Below are 20,921 nucleotides of genomic sequence, written 5' to 3' on the forward strand. Positions count from 1 at the left end.
AGTGATAAACCCTCTAAACCCATCTCTGTCTGGCACCACAACTGAAATATGAGAAAGAGGTTCTTGAAATAATGCAAAGATATTTTTGTTAAAATTCAAATTTTCAAGGTTTAATAACAGCCATTTAGGTCAGAAGGTTATGTGATTTGTGTACCACCCACAAACCTGGTTTGTGTACCAGGAAAACCAGGATACTTGGCCACAGGTTCAGTTTCCAAGTAGATAATTACCGAAAGTATTCTTAGGAATAGTATAGACGTTTAGGAAATGGTATAGCGAAATCTGAAAAGAAATTCAAGATGGAACAGCCTGGTTCTTAGTCATAACCTCAGCCATTTGAAGCAGACGCAGATTTTATGTCATTCAACACAGTCACTGCTGTTCCTTATATATCTCCCACACTTCATGTTGCACAGTATGTTCCTACTGCACAATCTTCAGGCACAGAGAGAGAAAAACTAGTGGTTTTTGGATAGGTGTGGCTTGTTAATTAAGTGTTGCATTTTAAATCATCAAATATATTTAAATTTAGTCCTGGAAATACTCAGTGTAATTATTAGGACTCAAAATCTAGGTCAGCCTCTCAGAAGATTCTGGGATGAGGGCATGTCAGCATGGGCATTAGCCATTCAAGCTGCATGTGAATATGCAGAGCTTCATATGAATTTTTATTACGTTAAAGAAAAGGGTTGAGGAAAAAGCCAGAAGGGTTTGGCAGAGAAAAAAAATCTGCATTTGTAAGTAACAGGATTTTGCAATTTAGCCCATGTGTTAATGGCAAAATAAGCCCTTAAAAGTATTCTTTTCTACAATACTTCATTTATGGCTGCTGGTTAATAAGGCTACTCTGATTTCAATAGTTGCCTTAATTTAAAATGCTACCTTGATTTTCACAGGAATGGCTCTTATTCCATGAATAAATTATTACTTTGTCACTGTTTTTGTCAGCACTATTAACTATGGAATATACTCTGGCTGGTCATTTTAAGTGTATTTCTTATCAGTATTGTGCCTGGCATTCATTATCCTCTTATCTCTCCTCCATTTCTCTCAGTAGAGAGGTAATGGATTGATTACTTTCACTGCTATATTGGTCAGGATGTACAACAAATTCTCTTCAGCTCTACAGCTCATTCATCATGAATATCCTTTAATCCCCCATTCCTGAGTTTAAACGTTTCATTCTCTTCATATATATTGGATATTATTAGCAAAGACTAGAATCCAAGCAGTGCATCTTTTATAACTCCTTTACAGTAAAACATAGTTACTGAAAATGTCTGTGTGGGGGGCTGTCTCTGTTACACTGCTCAGGGGGTGTTTCAGTGCCACAGAACCACTAATTCAGCAGCATTTGCATTTTCTGAAATGCTGAATTCTATGTTGCAACTGGAGAATTACTGAAAAGAAAAAAACACAAAAAGGGTTCTTTGTGGTGTCATGCTCCCCAACGTGCTGCGTATTCCTATGGTTAGCAACAGAATCTCTGATAAATGGGTGCATATTTTTAATTTTTAAATGGTGTTTGAAAATAAAGACCATTTTCTTGTGAAAATTATGTGCTGTGCATTGTACATTCATACTATATGGAAAACTCTGTTAGAGCAGCTGAGTGGCATCACAGGGTTTTCTCACTGTACCAAGTGGAGAACAGAGAGCAGCAGTACTTTCCTTGATTTTCTAAGAAACTTGTTCTTCCTGTTTAAACTGTCATTGCAGAGGAGTCCAGAAGGCATCAACATTTTGCTTGGAAGGACCAAGACAGTAGAAGAATGATAGGACAAACTGAAACTGAAAGTATAATTAAGGACTCTTCTAGAGATAGGAAAAGAAGTTGTTCCTTCCTGAGGTATATGAAGGACACACAAAGTCTCCGTACTGGAAGGGAGGTTCCCCAGATTGTAGCCATGTGTAAGAGGTAGCTCTGTATCACTAACTGCTCATCCTTGGGTATCGACATTTGCTTTTCTAGTCACTGGCACTGTTCCTGATACTGATGCTTACCTGCACCCAGGCACTGGCGTGAGGTTATATCAGCACCTCCTGTGCAGGAAGGGTTTAACCTGCACTTTTTGAAGGCATTGGCTTCATTCTGGGAACAGACTAATCTCCAGAACAAATCTGGAAACAGACACTCCAGAACAAACAGAGGAAAGAAAGAAATATTCTCAATCTTCCCAAAAGGTATTAGTCAAATATGCAGAAAGGCAGCAGTTACTACAAATTATCTAACTCTGAGAAGCAAACCCCAAAATCACTCATAGTCCTGGGACTCAGTCTATGTTACAGTCAAGCCCTTCCTGAGTCTCTTGCTGATGAAAGCTTCCTGTAGTAGAATGAGGTTCACAAACAGCCTCTTCAATGCTCTTCCCTCATATCCATGCCCTAGTCTCACTCTCCTCATCAATAAATATTAAAATCTTCTCAGAATTATCCCAGATGGGTTAAGACTGATAGAGAGCAGGGGAGAAATTAAAAAATTGATAGCCATATGGTGACCTGGAAGAGCAGCAAGTCCCTTCAGAGAGGGTGGTGGTATTCATGTGTTTGTTTTTAAACAAAAGAGACGTGATATCAATAAATTAAAGTGAAGAGTCATCTGAAAGGCTGACAGTATTCGACTTACAACAGCCACAATGCCATGGTATGGGGAAGAAGCAAGGAGTAAGGAGATCTAGGCTATGATTCTGAGGACCTGTATTTGAGCATGTATCTTACAATGCTGTAACAGACTGCAGAGAATAGATCAAGTGCGACTGATCCAACGTTCTAAGATGTAAAGAGATGGAAATTTATCTTTTTTATTTAAAGCATAAATAGTAAAGCACTGAAGCATTTCCAGTAGTGCATCTGCCCAAAATGAACCACAGAACTGCTGCATATTTTCCCTCGAGAAAAGGGAAAAAGAGTACTTGCTTCTGATGGCAACACACTTCCTAACATGAGGTTTGCAAGAAAAATATATCATGTCAAGATACTTTTGAGCTGTCCTGCCTCCTCAATTAAAATAAAAAAAACCCTCCTTATCATTATACCTATATTCAATCTCTGGGGAGACAGTCCAGAAGGAAGATTGTATTGCTTCAGCTGGGTACTGGAATCTCTGTAAGCAGCCCCTTACGTCTTTGACATCTCCTCTTAGATGTCTTGTCAGTGTCTCTGCCTCTGACATCTCTTTTCGATGTCTTTTGTAGTTGCTTTAAATGGAACATGGCCAAAAATTAAGTTCTCATCCTTCCCTATGTCCCTTTTATTGTTATCAACAGTGCTGTTATCATCTCTGTCTCTCAGCAGTCGGCATGTTCATAGTTACACTTCTGAATGTTTTACTTGCCAGAATTTGTCTGGTCGGATCAACAAGGTTTTTGTCACTGCTCTAGAAGTAATTAGGAAGGACAGATTTCTCAGCAAGAGAGAGGCACACAAGCAAATCTAGACCCGTGTTAGGATCCGTGAAGGTTACTGCTTAAAGGGATAAGATTTTTAGTAGGGCAGTAGAGCCCAACAGAGGGGAAAAAATATTTCTCTCTGTGCTGTTTTAATTTGTACTGAAACTATTAATAGCCCAGGCTTTTCTCATTTCCTGTATTTTTCCCAGTGTGTTGTCCCTTTCTGCTTCTGCTCCCACCAGATTGAAAGAAAGAGATATTTGTTGTCTTTAGAAATGTCACTTGTCCTGTATCACAGTATTTGATTTCCTGGCACCTTTTGCTCAGCTCTGTGGTTCACAGTGGGAATAATGTTGTGTGTCAGTGACCCCATCATATTATAGTGCAACACTGAAATTCTTTCAGGTATGCAGGAGAGGGAGAACTGCTAAGAGTTCAATGTTGCACTCTCCCACAAAGAACACTCTATTTCAGTCCATCATTTATTTAACATTTGATTGCCTCCAAAAGGAAGGGAGGGTTATCCATGCACTTAAATGCATCCTAGAAGGGTGAGATTCAGCCTGTATTACCATCAGACAATCTGCAGATCCACATCATTTGACTAATTTCTGATAGTATTTTAATAATTTTAAAAACAACCCTTGCAGAAGTCCTACTCTCAGCCGATCCTGTCTTTGAATGCAGGTTCCAGTATTCAGCCAGAAATCAATCATTCATTGTGTTTAGAGAAGGTTTGCCCCTGACTTTGCTCCACTGGCCCTGGGACAGGGCCACGCCATACTGTTTTGGTTTGGGCAGGGACTTGGGACTGAGAGCAGAAGGGTTGGTGTCAGGGAACTGCAGCCTCAAAAACAAAATTGCCAGTGAGTTTTTGGGTGCTCCATTCTCAGGTAGTGCTGATACATACACTTTCTATGTTACACTAGAGTTTGTGTCCACCTGAGTCCTCAGGCAGCCTGAATCTTCTCCTTGGCAATGACATTTCTGCTCATCCTGGCTGAACACAGGTATTGTGTTTCTTTTATCTATACCAAGATCACTTAAAGCTCAGCTGCCATTCTCTATTTCATATCTGGAGGGCACCCATCAACGTGATATTTCCAGCTGACTAGTGCAAAATTATGTTCATTTCTGCTTTTCAAGAGTCAGGAACTTCTAAATCACCATCTCTTCTAAACTGCTACCTTTCCCATGGATTGCCTCTGTGACTTTATTTTAATTATTGCATCAAAAACATTTTCAAATAGCCATGTCAAATTTGTCTTCAGGACCGCATAGTGCTGTTCTTAATATACTAAGAGCATTATTGAGAGACTAAATATTTTTCTTCCATATAGCTCCTGTGTACTGATTTGAGAATTTTGATAATTTTACATGTTTCTGCTTTTGAGTTCTTGTGAGTTATATGAGATTAATTACTAAAACCAAGTGTGAATAGAGAGTAATTTCAGATGTTTAATAGCTGAAGAAATAATGGCCCAATTTTATCGAAGATACACAATTTTCAAGAAAGTAGCTTAAAATATGAAATATTTCTTTGTCGACATTTATATTAAAATGTGGTACTTAATTTCTGTTTGTTTCAATTTCAATTAGAAATGCTAATTCAAATAAATTCGAGCTGAGAAAACAGTTTTGAAAACTAGCAGTTAAAAAGAGATCCGGAACCATCACTGAATTGGATAGGGGAAAATTAATGCCATCCTTCTTAAAGCAGGTCAAAAATGAAAGCCTGAATGAGTATTAGCACTATTCTTATATGCAATACAATATTCATTAAGTTTTGATCAAATGTTTTACAAATGGAGGATGATTCAGATCTTTTTTATAAACTGATTTTATTGTAGGAGCATTTTACTATTAGATGATTTGTCTTGCTAGGAAAATACTCTCCTCTTATTACATTCAGATTAGACTGAAACTTAGCTGAGGAGATTTTGAGATTTTGGTTTTTGGTTTCCTAGAGCTATCCAGGATAACTCTCCTGGCTTCACAGGAACAAATGCTGTATTGAAGCTTGCCGTGGGAAGTTTTCCATGGAAAGTTTGAGAAGGCTATTATCAAACTCTGAAAAAAAAAAGATCCTGAACTTCTGCTTTATAATAAGTTTTTAATACAGTATCAGAAAGATGCAAAAGATCTGCCTGGAGACTGACATTTAGCTATTGTGCTCTTTTAAATTAAATGACAGCTCATAGAGGCATTCCAGGGCTAGGTGTAGAATCCTGTTATTTAAACACTGTCAAAGCTTGGGTTTAATTAACTATAATTCAGTGTAGTTTCCCCATCCTTGCATATTCTTTCTGTCTTTCTTTCAGTCCCTCTCTTTCTGCTGGCCTTGAAAGGCTTTGGGCACCTGTCAGGTTTGCCGTGGGATTTCAAATGCCTTCATGCTGGTTGCTGGGTGGAAGGGAAAATTACGTCCTGGCAGAGCAGCAGAGAAGCATTTCATTGTCAGGGAGATTCGGGTTGCAGGGTAAAGCTGGAGTGCTAAGTCCCAGGCTGGCTGGGGCTCTTATGTGTTCCAAATGATGTGTGGTGGTTTCTGAGGCAAACAGAGACACTTGCTTTGCTGATCATAGATGTGGAGGATGCATTTGGACTTTCAGAGCCAGAGTGAACAGGTCTTTTGTCAACTTCACCATCAAATGAGGTGGCAGAAGTTGCCCTGTGCCTGTCCTGGAAATCACAAAATCATAAAATGGTTTGGGTTGGAAGAGACATTAAAAATCATCTCCTTCCACAACCCCCTGCCATGGACAGGGAACCTTCCACTAGACCAGGTTGCTCAAAGCCGCATCCAACCTGGCCTTGAACACTTCCAGGGATGGGTCAACAACCTCCCTGGGCAGCCTGCACCAGTAAATAATTTTACCCACTCCTCCAACTTTCACAGTAAATAATTTCTTAGTAACATCCAATCTAAATCTACCTTCTTTCACCTTAAAGTAATTCTACTTGTCCTAAATGTCACAGGAAGGGCTGTGGTGCCAGCATGGTCTGCAGCTCTGGGATAGCAGCACACTGAGGATCACAGCCCAGTTGTGACAGGGATGAGTAGGAGCTCCTAAGAAAATCAGCCAGTAGCATGTGTCAGGGGATGGCAAAGCCATCAGGGAGTGGGGTAGCAAGAACATGTAAGGAGATCAAAGTCTTAAAGTTGCCTTTCATTCGGTGCTCATTCAGATTACTATTTTTTGGCAGAAGTAGCTCAGATTAAAGACAACCATTCTTGAATGCTTTTAAAGAAATAAATGGCTTTCTATGCATACCTGGCTCTCACCTCTCCTTGAAGTACTACTGCAGTTCCTCGGTCTCTATGTATATGTGAATTATTAGTCTGTTTCTCCAATGTGATCTTGGATAACAAATATTCCTAGGCCCTTGAATGGCAATTTTGTGATGAAAGTTACACTAGAATAGGCCAGGAACCAAACAGTACCATGAAGGTTTGCTTTTATGTAACCACCATTCAAAAGTAGTCATCCAGCTTTTGGGTGATAACAGTTTTCCACCTCAGTTATAACCAGTTCAGCAGCTTGGTTGTCTAAAATAAACCTTAAATTTCCTCCTCTTTCTATGTGAATCCCATTTCCCTCTTTGCATTCAGTTCACATTCTTCTTCTTTCAGAGCTTTCAGAGCATTGATGGCTTCAGAAGCCTCTTCAATTTCTCACGGTGACTTCCCAAATAGTGAAAAGTCACCTGCTGATTTTCCCCAGGCCAGGAGACCTCTTTTTGTCCTAATCAGCTCCCAGCATGTGCATGGTGTCCTTCATGCCAGTAATTCCTGTCCTGGGTGCTCCCTGGCTACTGGGAGCAACAGGGACAGCCCTCAGCAATCTCTGCCTTTCGGTAGATGAGCAGCTGGATCAAAGGAATTTAAAAATGTGGACAGGTAATCAAAGCTCATCAGCTCCCCTTCCTTTGTACTTAGTAGGGATAGATGGACAATCCTGTGGGAAACCCAGATGTGCTGAAACAGATGTCCAAGGAAGCGAGAAGACTCCCCCACTGGAGCAGCCTCTTTCTGTCTGCAGAAGGAGCCTAGAGATCAAAATTAAGGACAAATGCCTTTTACACAGCTAAATGTAGATTTGATAAATTTCAGCCCAAAATATGTACCTTCTGAAAAAATATGTGTGTTTCTTACAATTTGATTTTAATAAGCAGTATTTTGAAGAGTGCTCTCCTGTCCTCTACCTAAGGGACTGGTGAGGAAAGCAATCGCATCCTCAGCCGTCTGCTGCAATGCTAACAGAGGTGGACTGAAACAACTGTCAATGCTGACATATCAAAGATCTCTCTAGCTTTTCACAGCCTTGGGAAAAGACAATCTACTCAGATGTTTTCCTTATTTTTTTCCAGATTTTCCCATAGCCCCCTTCTCATGAAAAAAAAATTAATAAAGATAATGCCATTATTTTCCATCACTCAAGAACCACTGTGATTCTTATTAAAAACATTGATCCACATGGAATACCATTAATACTGGAAAATAAGACAGAGTTAACACTATATATAGTGTATATGTGAAATAATAAACGTGAAAATGGGTGTACAAAATACACATGAAGTTGATAAAAGAGCAAAAGGTGTGTTACTTCCCAGTCTAGTAGAAATGAATAGGCATGTACAGAACACTGTTCTCCTCTGCTGGCTTTTGAGGCACAAAAAGCAATTTGACATGTAGTCTTGATTTAATGCCAATTTGATTCTTCCCACAGTAATGTCAATGCCTTCCGTGTGTGTGTGGATGTATGCATAACGTTTCTATAAAAGAAACTTAGTTCAGTTCTGGTTAAAAATGTTTTGTTGGGTTGCTGCTATTCATGCAAACCCTCATTTTTTTTTAAGTTCCATGAAAAAAAAGGCATTTCAAGTTTATTGGTGGAGTTTCCACCCAACCCATCATGGCCAGTGCATGGGGCCATGTGTGGTGCTTGGCCTTAGGTGCCAGGAAGATGACTTAGTGCAATTGAGTTCAAGGAGACTGAAGAGAATGGGTCCAAACTGTGCTGTACTGTGTCAGGAGGCCCTTGTTGTTACAGGTCCTAGTGCAGGCTTACCCCTGTGATCTGTTGGGAATGCTGGAAGTCATTCCCAGAGGGATGAGCTGTAAGCTCTAGCACAGCCCCACCAGACCAGCCTGAGTTCAGCCCTGAGCTAGTGATGCCCACACACCACCACATGGTATGGTTCTGTCATGCCTTGGCTCCTTTGGAAACCCCTTGTTGCTGCTCTACACTCCCTTCCAAGGTCTGGAAGTACCCCGTGAGGTGATACAGGCACGAGTTCTGGGGCTGAGTACCTCGAGCATCACATCATTCTGAGTATGAACCACTTCCGTCTCGGAGGAGGTGAGGGGGCAGTTTGTTTTGTGAACTCAGTGCTTTGATTAATCTATTCAAATATTAGCATGCCTGGTGAGGTAGACCAGAATATCCTCTGGACTTATAAATATTCATATACTAACATCTGCCACATCTGCATAGTTATAACTCTGTTTCATGGGAGGAAAAGCATCTCTTTGAGGAAGGTCCAAAGTAGCAGAGGGTTTCTCTCATCATGCCTGTCACTTAGCAAGTTGTGTAACTTTTAAAGATCTCTTACACTTGCATTGTTTTAGAGTTAGCCTGGTCTACAAGGATTTAACTCCAGAATAACTGCTGTTAATGTTCCTGGATAATTTTTATTATGTGTATGTGAGGTAATATATGTTTTTTACAACACAAAACAGCCTCTTTGATCACTTGCAGTCTGATTTCTGCCACTGGCACAGTCCTAAAACAGCTATGCTTTGCACAGTTAATAGAGTCAGATTTTCCTTATAGTGTTGACCTCTCCCTTTGGTGCTTAAAAACATGCCTTCCATTTCCTATGGCTTGGCACAAGCCTTCAAAACTCCATGTCCTCTCTTTTTTGTTTGTTTTTTGGTTTGGTTTGGTTTTTTTGTTTTGGGTTTTGTTTGTTTGTATTTTGTGTGGTTTTGGTTTTGTTTCTGTTTTTCCTTGCTTTACAGTTTTACTTTATTTATGGTTATTCTGCTCCAAGCTGTCTTTTCACTAAGTTTACTCCTAGCTTTGTTCATCTGAATTTTGCCTCTAAGTCTACTTGGCTGCCTTGTTCCAAGAAGAAAAAAAAAAAGAGGAAATAACCCAAAAATATAATCAGCATCCTTCTTTGTCAGTAGATTCCAAACAAATCTACAGCATCTGGCTTGCTAGTTATTAAAAAAAAAACCTTACTTTTTCTAAAGTTTGTCATACTGGAAATCTTTGTTGCTTCCTAATTTTTAGGTATAGGGAAGACATTGTTTCAGTGCACCACCAAATAAGTGGGTGCACAGCAACCATATTATCTTTTTCCTTTCAAAAAGAACTTGAAAAGATTGTTCCTCAAGTAGATTCAAATTGAGTCCCTTATTGAATGTATCTTTTTTTCCTTCCAGGAGCTCTATTCAATACCATACAGTTGTCTTTAAGGAGTTATATTAATTTTTCTCATTTATACAATGAATACTAAGGTCTACGAAATAATGGTTTGGACTATTTCTTGAGTCTTATCAACTACAGAGGAAGAAAAACATAAGAATAACTAGAGTAAGCACTTCCAAACTTTCAGTTCTGAACTTTGACTTCTTTTACTTGTATTTAACATTGGTACAGTATTAAAGATCAGTGTGAAAATGATGTAAGATTTGTGTGATTAAGACTAGAATTGTATAGTCCCCTACAAAAGGGGATGTCTTGCTTTTATGTGAAATTGTCATTGCAGACTATTCCCTGGAGAACAAGCAGAGATTTGAAGCTCTGATGAATGGCTTTTTTACAGAGTAGGTTCTTGCCGTCCTGCTCTATCTTTTTAACCTTTGACATTACTTTGGTTAGTCAAAAGCGGTTTGATCCTATTATTTCAAGAGAAATCATTGTTTGTCTTTATGACAAATTACAGATAGGTTAAATTTTCAAGAGCTGTTAAGTCCCAGGCTCAGAAGTTATTTAGGCATTTTGAAAAATTTAATCTACATTTTCTGTGGTTTTGTTGGGTTTTTTCATTTCTTAGAGTTCTTGCAGACAAGGACCCCAGAGCTGCTGCTTCACCTTCAGTTTTATTTTACATTTACAGCATTATGAGTCTTTGAAAATAAGTTGCAGCCTACCCAAATTACACTTCAGTTGAGCAATTTGGTGTCCTTAGGAATGCACTGAATTATCTTAATCACATTCTCAATGATATATTACTACCTTTAAAAATTATTGCAAGGAGAAAATCACAAGTGTATAAGAAGGAGCTTGAAGAATAAAAGTGTAACAGTTAAAAAAAAAAAAAAAAAAAAAAAAAAAAAAAAAAAAAGAAGACTAAACAGAAGCCAAGACATAAGTTAAGCTAACTAGAAAATTAACATTAAAAATCAGGAAATCAAGAAACAGTGTTTCTTTAGTGATATTGCAAGTGTGTGTCTCTGTAACTGTAATTCTTACACAGTGCAGCCATGGGGACCAAAACCTGCTCTCAGTTGAATGAGTGTGTTGCTTTAGAACTGAGAAATACTCAGTGTCACTTAAAAAGGCTTTGTGTCAGTTTAACTCCATGAGACACTGCACAGCCACACAGCTGAAGCAAGCTCTGATTATGGCTAAGTAGATACTGCTTGATGGACTATTGACAGTGTCTTCAGTGAAATAAATTATCCTTGAAACTATTTTTTCCTGTAAAATGCCATTTCAATCAGTTTTTCCCAAACCACACTAATTAGAAAAGTCATTTAACCATCGTTAACAAGGTACATATTTCCAGAATTGGTTATGAGAAATGATGTTGTTTCAAAATGTATTTTATATTTGTTATCCAGTTTAATGAAATTTAAATAGCAAGTTGATATGATAGTTCATTAAGATGTAAAATGGTCAAATACACTATTTTCATTTTAGAATGTCATGCTTTTAATTATGTTGTTGCTATTTAGTACTATAAAAAGTCCTATTTTCTAGGTCAATGTTTCATATTTGTGTTATGATTAAAACAGTTTGACATTTTGAATAAAAATATACTAAGTCATTGTATTAATTAAAAATAATGACCTAGAAAAAACATTTCCAAACTAACCTAAAGACGTCAGCGCTGTGAGACATGACAGTTGTGCTGTATTGTCACTATTAATGACATTTTCTGCAGCAAAGTAAAAATGTACCTGCAAAGGGAAAAAAAAAAAAAAAAAAGAAATTAAGAACTGTTTTCATTTTTAAGACTTTGTCCATGAAATCTTCAGTCCATTGAAAGGGTCACAGGTTCCTAGAAAGACAAAACCAGCTTTTGAAATATTGGCATTTCATGTGAAACATAAAGGGCAGCTTTTGCACAGGTAGATGTTTGTTCTTCTTCAAAACATGTTGGCCTTCTGCTGTCGGAGCAGGGAGGGCAAGTACACGAGAAGTGGAATCAGAAAGCCCTTGAAGTTTAGCTGTAGATTTTTAATGAGGTTGTTCCAGGGTTGTTAATTTGGTACACATAAACTGCTATTGCCACATACTTAAGTAAAAGTACCACCATTTTCATTATGTGTGTGTGTATGTGTGTGTGTGTGTGTGTAAATTTATGGCTTGGAGACATGAGAAAAAAAGAATGAAATTATAATTACCTCCCCTGAAACTGGTTCAGACACACAGCACATGCTGATTAGAGACACCAGGTTCTACTGTGTCATAGGGCAAAACATCACTGAAGACAAAGTAAATGATCACTAACTGTTTTGTTCCTGAGGAATGCAAAATACAAATTCAAAAGGCTGCTGTCAATAAATGGTGGTTATTTCATTTCCAGCGCTGTATTTTCCTTTTTGGAGCTTTCATCACTGAGTTTAAGGCTGCCCTTTGTGAGTACTTCAGAGGAAGCCTTCCTCTAATTTGGTTTTAAGTCCTGGTTTCGTGTGTCACAGATCAGTGAAGTAGCTTATGCATGAACATCTATCAATTCCCATCAAGAATCTTCTATCTATATTAAATCCTGTTATTTTCTCTTGGCCTAAAGCTCTAACATATCCCTTCTCCAGAATCCTCAGTTTCAACAGTAGTTTTCAAAGATACCTCCCAGGCCTCCACATTTCTTACATTTCACTATCTTTAGTGCCCACATTGAAAAGTGGAAACAGTTAATACTTTCCTGTGTATGTGGCTTTTCAGATCAGTGCAAGTGGCTTTATGGACTCCTGTAAACCTGCGAACTACTGTTGAGCAGCTCTTGTTCTAGATATTTCGGTCATTAGGCAAGAAGAGCTGCAAATACCTTAAATTAAAATAGATCTTTGATTTCCCACTAGGACATCCAGAGAAGAAATTCAATTCTTTTGTGAAACTTTACAACTTTGTCTTCCCTGTGCGGGCTGGAGCCCTGGTGAGGCTGTCATTTGAACTGGAGCTGCGTTGCAGCCTCTTTTGTTCTCTGCTCGCCTCAGATGCCGGCTCGCTGCCTGCTGGCGTGCCGGAGCGAGCGGGATGACTTGTGGTGACAGCTGTAAAGTTGCGGATGGGAGCAGAGAGAGGAAAAAAGCCCTTGTTCAGTTAGGAGGGGTTTTATATCTCTCTGTTGCCATAACTACACAGAAGGAGAAAAACATGCTTCTTTCATGCTTGTCTAGATTCGAAATTGCCTGTTGTCATCCTTTCATGGGTTCAGCACCTTTGCGGGTTGGTTGTAGTAGCATTTTCGGATTATGAAATGATTGTGAAATCTGTATATTGCCTTCGCAGTTGAAATTTTGACTTAATCACCATGTTTTCTGAGGTGTTCCTTTGTTTTCATTTGTTTTTGAAATGTTTTAGCCAAGTCTTATCAACCATCTTCATTATGTGAAAGCCATTCAGTTCTCAAAATAGTCTTTATAAGCTTGCTTAATTCTTAGAGAGCCCATAAATTTTAATACTCATTAAATAAATCTGTGTTCTTTAATCTCAACAGACTTCTTAAAAGTGCCTCTCTTCTTTTTTTTTTAATTCTGAGTTTGGTAAGGCAGCTACTTAAGCACATCCTGATAACTTAATTCTCTATGAATAGAAACAACATTCACAGTTAAATGGTTTCTTACATTATCAGCTAGTTATGGCTCATATTCTCTTGCTATACTGTACAAACCCCCTGCTCAGGCACCATGGATACTAGGAAGTGAGTTTACTATGGATTTATCCAGAATTCTTAATAATAACAGAAATACCGTCTAAGAAGTTTGCTTAAAAATAAAGGGTTAAAAATCATGGTTTAACCCTATTACAGGAAAACATTCATTTGGCATAAGTGAGAAGGACATTTGGCAAAATGTTTCCTAAACAGCCACAGTACTGTTAGACTTTGAAAACTTTGCAATACTTTAAAATGTAGGAGAAAAAAAAATAATTATAAAGTCTTTCACATCTTCAGGACTGATAGAATCTAGAGATTTGAAATTATTGTAAGTAGGATGATGTTCAGAGGAAATCTTGACACAAATTATGGCTTTTTTAACATAAAATACCATGTTCCTAAAGCTCAGGGGGCCCAAAAACTAGCTTATTTATCATTTTTTTCCAAGCCTGTAGTCATTTGTGATTTTTAGGTAAGTTAACAGCCCTGTATTTAACTACTACAATAACTTCCATAGTCGTGAATAGTCATGATTGCAGCCGCACACACCTGCTGAAGCTACACAGCAGGGAACCAGTGGCTGAAGTGGAGTTGTTGGATTGCAGAATACCCCAGGGAGGGCCTAGATTTGACAGAGAGCATTTTCTCTCTCTCTCTCTTTTTATTATTATTATTATTTTGCAATATTTGATTACATTTTTCTGTTCTGATAGTGTAATGAATCACTAAGACTTATTGTGGGGACACATCAGAAAACCAGTTCTCTATGATATAAGATGCCCACTGGACCAAGAAATACTGTCACATGCATTTAACCCAGTGCATAACACATGCCTCGTACTAAACCATCCACTGAGTTTATAGGCCTAAATAGTGAGATTTAATACTTTGTTATTTACAAATGATATATAATATCTTCTGAAAGGGTGAGATATCAGTGCTCAAGATTTGAATGCTTTTATTTGCTTTCATTAGGCATCCTGTACAGCAGTATGTTAATGTTAGAAAATATGTGCATTACCACTGTCTCGTAAAAATGTATTTCAAAGACCTACGTTGATTACACTTGTGTACTTTTTATGAAAAGCCTAAGCCCCTGCTGAAGCTGGGCAGCACTGCTTTGTTTACAGTGGGCAGAGGAACAGCCTCATCCTTGCTAATTAATATATGTTAAGTGCTCTAAAGTCTTTGATTGTCAGGTGTTATACCTTAGAATTGTGGTATTTTGGGGTTTTGGGGTTTTTGCTCTAATAGATGCAATTTGCTCTGGATACATCACTGATTTGTTTTTAGACATCTTTTTTGTTTTTTCTTTTGGAACACAAGTGTTTTGTTTGCCAACTGGTGGTGCAGATGTGTCTGTGGCTGCTGTTAACACACAACTGGCACTAAAACTGGTCAGTGTTTCACTGGTGCTGCCATGTCAGGAGCCTGTTGGTTTGTCAGTTTCAAAGATGGGTGCTGCTTGTTCAAAGCCTTCAAAACTGGGGAACGTTTATGTAGTGCCTTGCACTACATAAAAGGATCAAAAAGGTCCAAAAACTATCTCTTAATCTTCTGCTACAAGCAATTAGCATAATACTGAATTCATCCCAGACCACGTAGTTATAAATATTTTAGCCTTCCCTTAAATGTGGATTGATACTCAGGTCTGTCTGCTAGTAAATAAAACAATCAGAACTAAATTTCCCTTTGAATCTGGGCTATTCTGCGTTTCCAGTGCTCACAGATTGGTTTGGTTTTTTTCCTTCTCTTTCTGCCTGTCTCTCTCATTTTGTCTCCAGAGAAAATTATTGTCTGCCTGGAAATCAAGTTACAGTGCTAACTGACATAGTGGCATGTTATATGTTGAGAGGGGACCAGACTGGCAGTTTGCTGGGATCTCCTGGGCTTTGTTCGCCTTGGCCAATATAGAACAGGCTGCAGCCAACTTTGTATTTAATCAGGGGTGAATCCTGAAAAAAAACCCAGCAGATCCTGATATAGGAAGCTACATCTTTATCTCAACATCACAGTGGGTATTTTTATGCCGGGTCCTTTGGTCTTGCTGCCTTTCCTTACATGGATCACAGTGTGCGTTGGAAAATAAAAGAGATCAAATTGTCACTGAATTCTTTACTCATTCTTTGCATCCATCTATGTAATATAAATGCAGTTCATTTTCAAACCTGGTCACATATGCTCACTCTGCATTTGTAACCCCGTTTGATTATAAATTAGCAGGCATGGATACCATAGAAGACTTTACTTCATAAATCAAAGCAGCAAAGGCATTCTAGCCCCCAGACTCCTTTTTTTATAATTTTAATGCATAACTGTGGTACCAAAATCTCTCTAAAGTTGCATCTAAAGCTTTGGGGTTATTTTCTCCCTAGAGATTAAGGTTGTAGTTTGTCTCTGAATATAATCAGAAAATATGTTGAAATAGTTCAGTGGCCTAATATAGGGAAATATCAACTCTGTAATGCTCTGTAATGTGTGAAGGCAGCCTTGAGGTACCTCCTAATGTCAGTTCCAGTGATGATAATAGCCTGAAAATTAGTTTCAAAACATGTTACGGTGACTTCCCTGAGTTTTTAGTATATTTACAAAGGTTCCATTTACACATAGAGTTGCAGTTTGTCTTCCTCAAGAGAGTAATCACCACAGCTGACTTTGTTGACTCTTTCTCATCATAAGGTGAGAAGAATTTGCCTATGTGAACAACAAAAAAAATTATTTAGCACAACAGGGCATCTCACTGCCAACAATCCTTCGAGTAGAATTGTCATATGCAGCCAGACGCAGTGTTCAGCAGGATTTAAAAATATTTTCCAACTCTCCAGCATCTGTTACTGTTTTCTTTAGCAGCACAGGTGTCTAACAGTGTCAACACAACGAAGATCTAGACAGGTTGGTCTGCACTACAAAGTCCTACTGCCGTGGCTGTATCAGCTTGGAGTATGACAGCTTCACACCTTGCATTTCACATTGCTGTGCTGACAAAACCCAGCAGAAGATGACTCCCATTGGCTTTGTTCAGGGGCTGGTGTAGCTGTGCCAGCAGTGATGCCTCTCCATCAGCATATGCTCCATCTTCACCAGGGTGTGTAGCTGGGTAGCAGAGACTCATCAGGGCACGGCCTTGCCATGCTCATATTCAGTATTGAGCTTTTCTCAGTTCATTTTATCTGGCTTAAGGGCTTAGGAAAGCAAAATATGCAGGAGATAGCCAGAACCAGTCAAGTATTTTCACGTGCCTTGGGTGCAGGATGGTGTCCTGTGGAAACTCCATAATGAATAGAGACTGTGAGAGGAGGACTGGGCACTGCAGTATCATGCAGACAGTATTTTGCACCTCCATCCCAAGCCTTTAGCAGCCTTGGCTCTTTGGAGTTCAGTCCAGAGTGAGAGTGCTTCACCATTTGTCTGCCTCCCCCATCTCTCCAATAAAGGATCCTTGCACAGGCAGTCCCAGCTTTCTTACGCCCCCTTCTCCTTCTGCTCTTGGTAAAGAAGCTCCACTGAAATTGAAATCCATTGAGAAGAACAAGGTGGAAGCATTTATCTGCAACATATTAGTTCTCTCTTTCTGCAAAAGAAAAAGAAATTACTCTCTGGTCCCAACTAATAATTTAATCTCCTTTGGTAATCCGTGGGGAGAGACGGTGTGTCCTGCCTGTCCAAGCACACCGAACTGATTGCCTTGTGCCTGAGACAAGTTCCGTCTCTATACAAGTGCAGAGACAGTCCAGGTAACTGGATGTATAATCTTCTGGGTCCAGGAAGGAAACTGAAGATCACAGGGGTTCTTCCCCCAGCGGGTGGTTGGGCACTGGTACAGGCTTCCCAGGGCAGTGGTCACAGCACCAAACCTGACAGAGTTCAGGAAGTGTTCAGACAATGCTCTCAGGCACTGGTAGGATTCTTGGGGCTGTCCTGTGTGGGCTGGGAGTTGGACTCAATGATTTTTGTGAGTCCCTTCCAACTCAGGCTATTCTATGGTCTGAAACATCCACATCTGTTAATGATTCTCACCAGACTCCGCTCATTTCCCTTTTCCTTTCAGGCCAAAAGAGATTAAAAGACCTATTTCATACCCTCAGTCCCAAGTAAAAAGCTGTTCTCCAGAAGTGTGTGCTTGTCTTCACATCACAGGGAATATGCTCTAGCTGATTTTTGTGTTTGTCAACTGGGAAGTAACTAACCCCGCTGCTGAACATCATGGAAGACCTTAAGGGATGGATGATGTCCATCCTGGTCTTCCAGGTCAGGGTGTCTGGAGGAGTAGAGAACAGCATCAGCCACTGCAGTGCCAAGTGCGTCTGCTTAACTTCATCAGCCTGGCCTAATGAGGCAGCTGGGCTTTGAGTTGTTACCTCTCTGCAGCTGCTTCAAGCCATGTATCAAGAGCACAAGGGTACATTCAGCAGGTTATTGAGGTTCTCTGCAGGCTTTGGGGTTCTCTGCGCGTCTGTGGATGTTGTGGTGAGGAGAACAAGAGACTTGTCAAAGTGGCAAAAAATCCTGAGTTCTTGTGTGGTTCACATGGGAAGGGTTCACCATGGTAAACTCCTTCCTGTCACTCACAGCTCCTGTTTGACTTCTAGATCCTCTGCTTCATTATATAGTTTCTTGGATCTACCCATACTCTACCACTATAGAAATAAGCAAGTGTGGGCAGTGCTGGCGCTTATTGGTTAAAATTATTGTTTTGCATAACTGGAGCATAACCTTGGGAATTAATCTCCATACTTACTGAGGGAAGAAGGTAATTGGATTTTCCTCCTGGTAACTTGTCTTGGCTTTCCCACATTTCCTGTCCCAATCATGAAAGCATGAGCCTGTGTGAGCAAGCATTGGTCTCTTGCACATTCCTCACAAGAATAATTAGTGGTGTTTCATCAATTATCCTTTGCAGTTTTATATGGGGTTAGTTTTCCCAAGTAAATTATTTTAAAAGCTGTTTGTAAAAATGATTCTTCCGTATTTTATGGATCATTACATTTTGGTTTTTGCTGCCCCCTTTAAAAGTTTTATCTACTAGATTTTAAGTAAAGAGTACTTTATTAAAAATCTAAAGAAACGTGAGAGCTTCCATTGTGCCATGGGAATGTGCATTAGAGAGGGTCTTTAAGTATCCAGTCTTCACTGTGCTTAAAATACAGAATAAATAAACTTTGGGAATAAGTTCCTTGTTCTTTTTTATTTCTCATTATAAGTAATTTTTTAAAATACTCACTATATAATGTCTTTTCCCTTTACTTGATCTACACTATTACACAGTTGTGCTTGGTCCTGTATTTGATCCAAAGCTTGTGGGCTCTTTAGTTTAATTTGTAATTTGTCCATTAATTAAGAGGGAGAAAATGTGGTGCGATGGCTGGAGCTGGGGACCAAGAATCAAAGCTCCTGAGTTCTTCCTGGCTCTGTTCCTGACCTAAGGAAAGTCACTTACACCTTCTGACCTATATCGTCTCTGAGACTGTCAATATAATTATATTAAATGGCCCCAAGCAATGATAATGGCAAGACAGAAAATGGTGCCTCTCACAAGCTCCACAGAGATGTTCAGTTACAGGTTTCAGGTCAAGTCCCCTTTAGGTTCAGCCACTATATAGCTCATGTAATTTTGGGGTGTCTCTCGTGCAGTTCTTTATGAAGAAAGTGTTCAGCCAGTCTTTCACTGAGAATGATTTAGCATCACTGGTGAAGAGGGGGACAGAAAAGACTGGCTTGGTTTCAAAATCTCATTCCAGTGTGTGTGCACCTGTGGCAAGAAGGGAAAATCCCTTGCACTAGGGTAGAGCAGTGGCTGTGATTCACTGAGGGGAGGAAACATCAGTGCTCACCCTGCTGAAACCTTGCACCTTAACTGTCCTTGCACTTCATTTTTACCTGGATATCTTAATAAAACAAATAGTCAAATGAGAGGAAAAAAAACCCCGAAGAAAATAAAGTCCATTAGAACAAAGAAATTAGAGGAATAAATAACCAGTAGGAAATTCCAAGCACATCTCTTTTTGAAGGTTTCAGGAAATTCCATTTGTTTGAGGAAATGCTGAAAATAAGGAGAAGCCCAGAAGAGGGACTAGCAGGAGCCAACTGAGGTCATTTTTCACTGCCAGGACTGCACTGTGTTGTCTCTTCTTTTACAACTCATCGGCAGGCATTATTACCTGGTGAAAAAATTTGTTTTGCAACTCATCCTGAGTCCTCATAAATCATTAATGCCTGGCTAAGCACAGTGTGAGCATTACAAATACTCTGAGAATGAGGGCCCATTCTGATATAACCTTGTGTCCAATACTAATGCCTGCTAGTTATTTAGTAATACAAAGGAGCCTGAGCGAGGAAGATCGATGAATCAATGCAGTCTCCTGACTTCCTTCTCCTCTCCACCTGCCTCTCCTCTTTCTAGTTCAGATACTGAGCAGCAAAAATTCAGGACAGTTCATAGTCATCTCTCTGTGGACAGCACTATAGCAATTTAGGGAAACAAGGAGGGAATGAGGGCCTCCAAATATCTGTAGGAAAAAGAGGAGCTTCGGTTTCTGATTAGAACTTGTTCTGATTTCTGGAGTTTTATGAGCCAAATTGCATCACTGCTCCAGACCTGTTTTCTGGTTTGCATCCCTTAATGAATGCATGCAGCATAAAGCATATTCAAGTGTGTAAAGAGCATAGATAGAAGCTGTCCCTAGGGCTGAGTGTAATTAAAGGGTGCTCAGCAAGTCCAGATAATGATCCCATTACCTGTGGGAGCTGTTTGGGGACTTAGATGCTCAAACCAGCTCTCACAGTACTGGAGGCAGCACAGAGAGCACAGCATCAATAGGTACAGTGGCTGAACTTTGTGTCTTGTTTTTTCAGTAATCTTGGCCACAGTCAGGAGTTCCAGGATGGTCTGTACTGTCCTGCTTACCCTGAGCTCACTTCCTAAAACCCCTAGCCCGTTCAAGAATACAACTAAACTCTGTTCCCTCTCCTCTCCTCTCCTCTCCTCTCCTCTCCTCTCCTCTCCTCTCCTCTCCTCTCCTCTCCTCTCCTCTCCTCTCCTCTCCTCTCCTCTCCTCTCCTCTCCTCTCCTCTCCTCTCCTCTCCTCTCCTCTCCTCTCCTCTCCTCTCCTCTCCTCTCCTCTCCTCTCCTCTCCTCTCCTCTCCTCTCCTCTCCTCTCCTCTCCTCTCCTCTCCTCTCCTCTCCTCTCCTCTCCTCTCCTCTCCTCTCCTCTCCTCTCCTCTCCTCTCCTCTCCTCTCTCACAGGATCCATCTGTGCAGTTGCTATTCATACAGTTGTGCCCTTTCAACACCATAATAATTGATCATGAGCTTTAAAAGAGAGAGATGGAATGAGGTGAGGTGGAGATTGACCCTTTGTGTAAGCGTAATCTTAGACTTGTATGACTTAGTCATGGATGGAGCCCTTGTCCTGA

General features: G+C 39.7%; 1 protein-coding gene across 2 annotated transcripts in view; it reads left to right on the forward strand.

Moving 5' to 3' along the window:
* KLHL29 (kelch like family member 29) overlaps positions 1–20,921 on the forward strand; it is a 390,541-nt gene that overhangs the window by 296,971 nt on the left and 72,649 nt on the right. The gene's annotated exons all lie outside the window — the stretch shown is intronic.

The sequence above is a fragment of the Chamaea fasciata genome, unplaced genomic scaffold (genome assembly GCF_029207755.1).
Source record: "Chamaea fasciata isolate MVZ Bird 193981 ecotype frontalis unplaced genomic scaffold, bChaFas1.0.hap1 SCAF_3, whole genome shotgun sequence".
Taxonomy (NCBI): domain Eukaryota; kingdom Metazoa; phylum Chordata; class Aves; order Passeriformes; family Sylviidae; genus Chamaea; species Chamaea fasciata.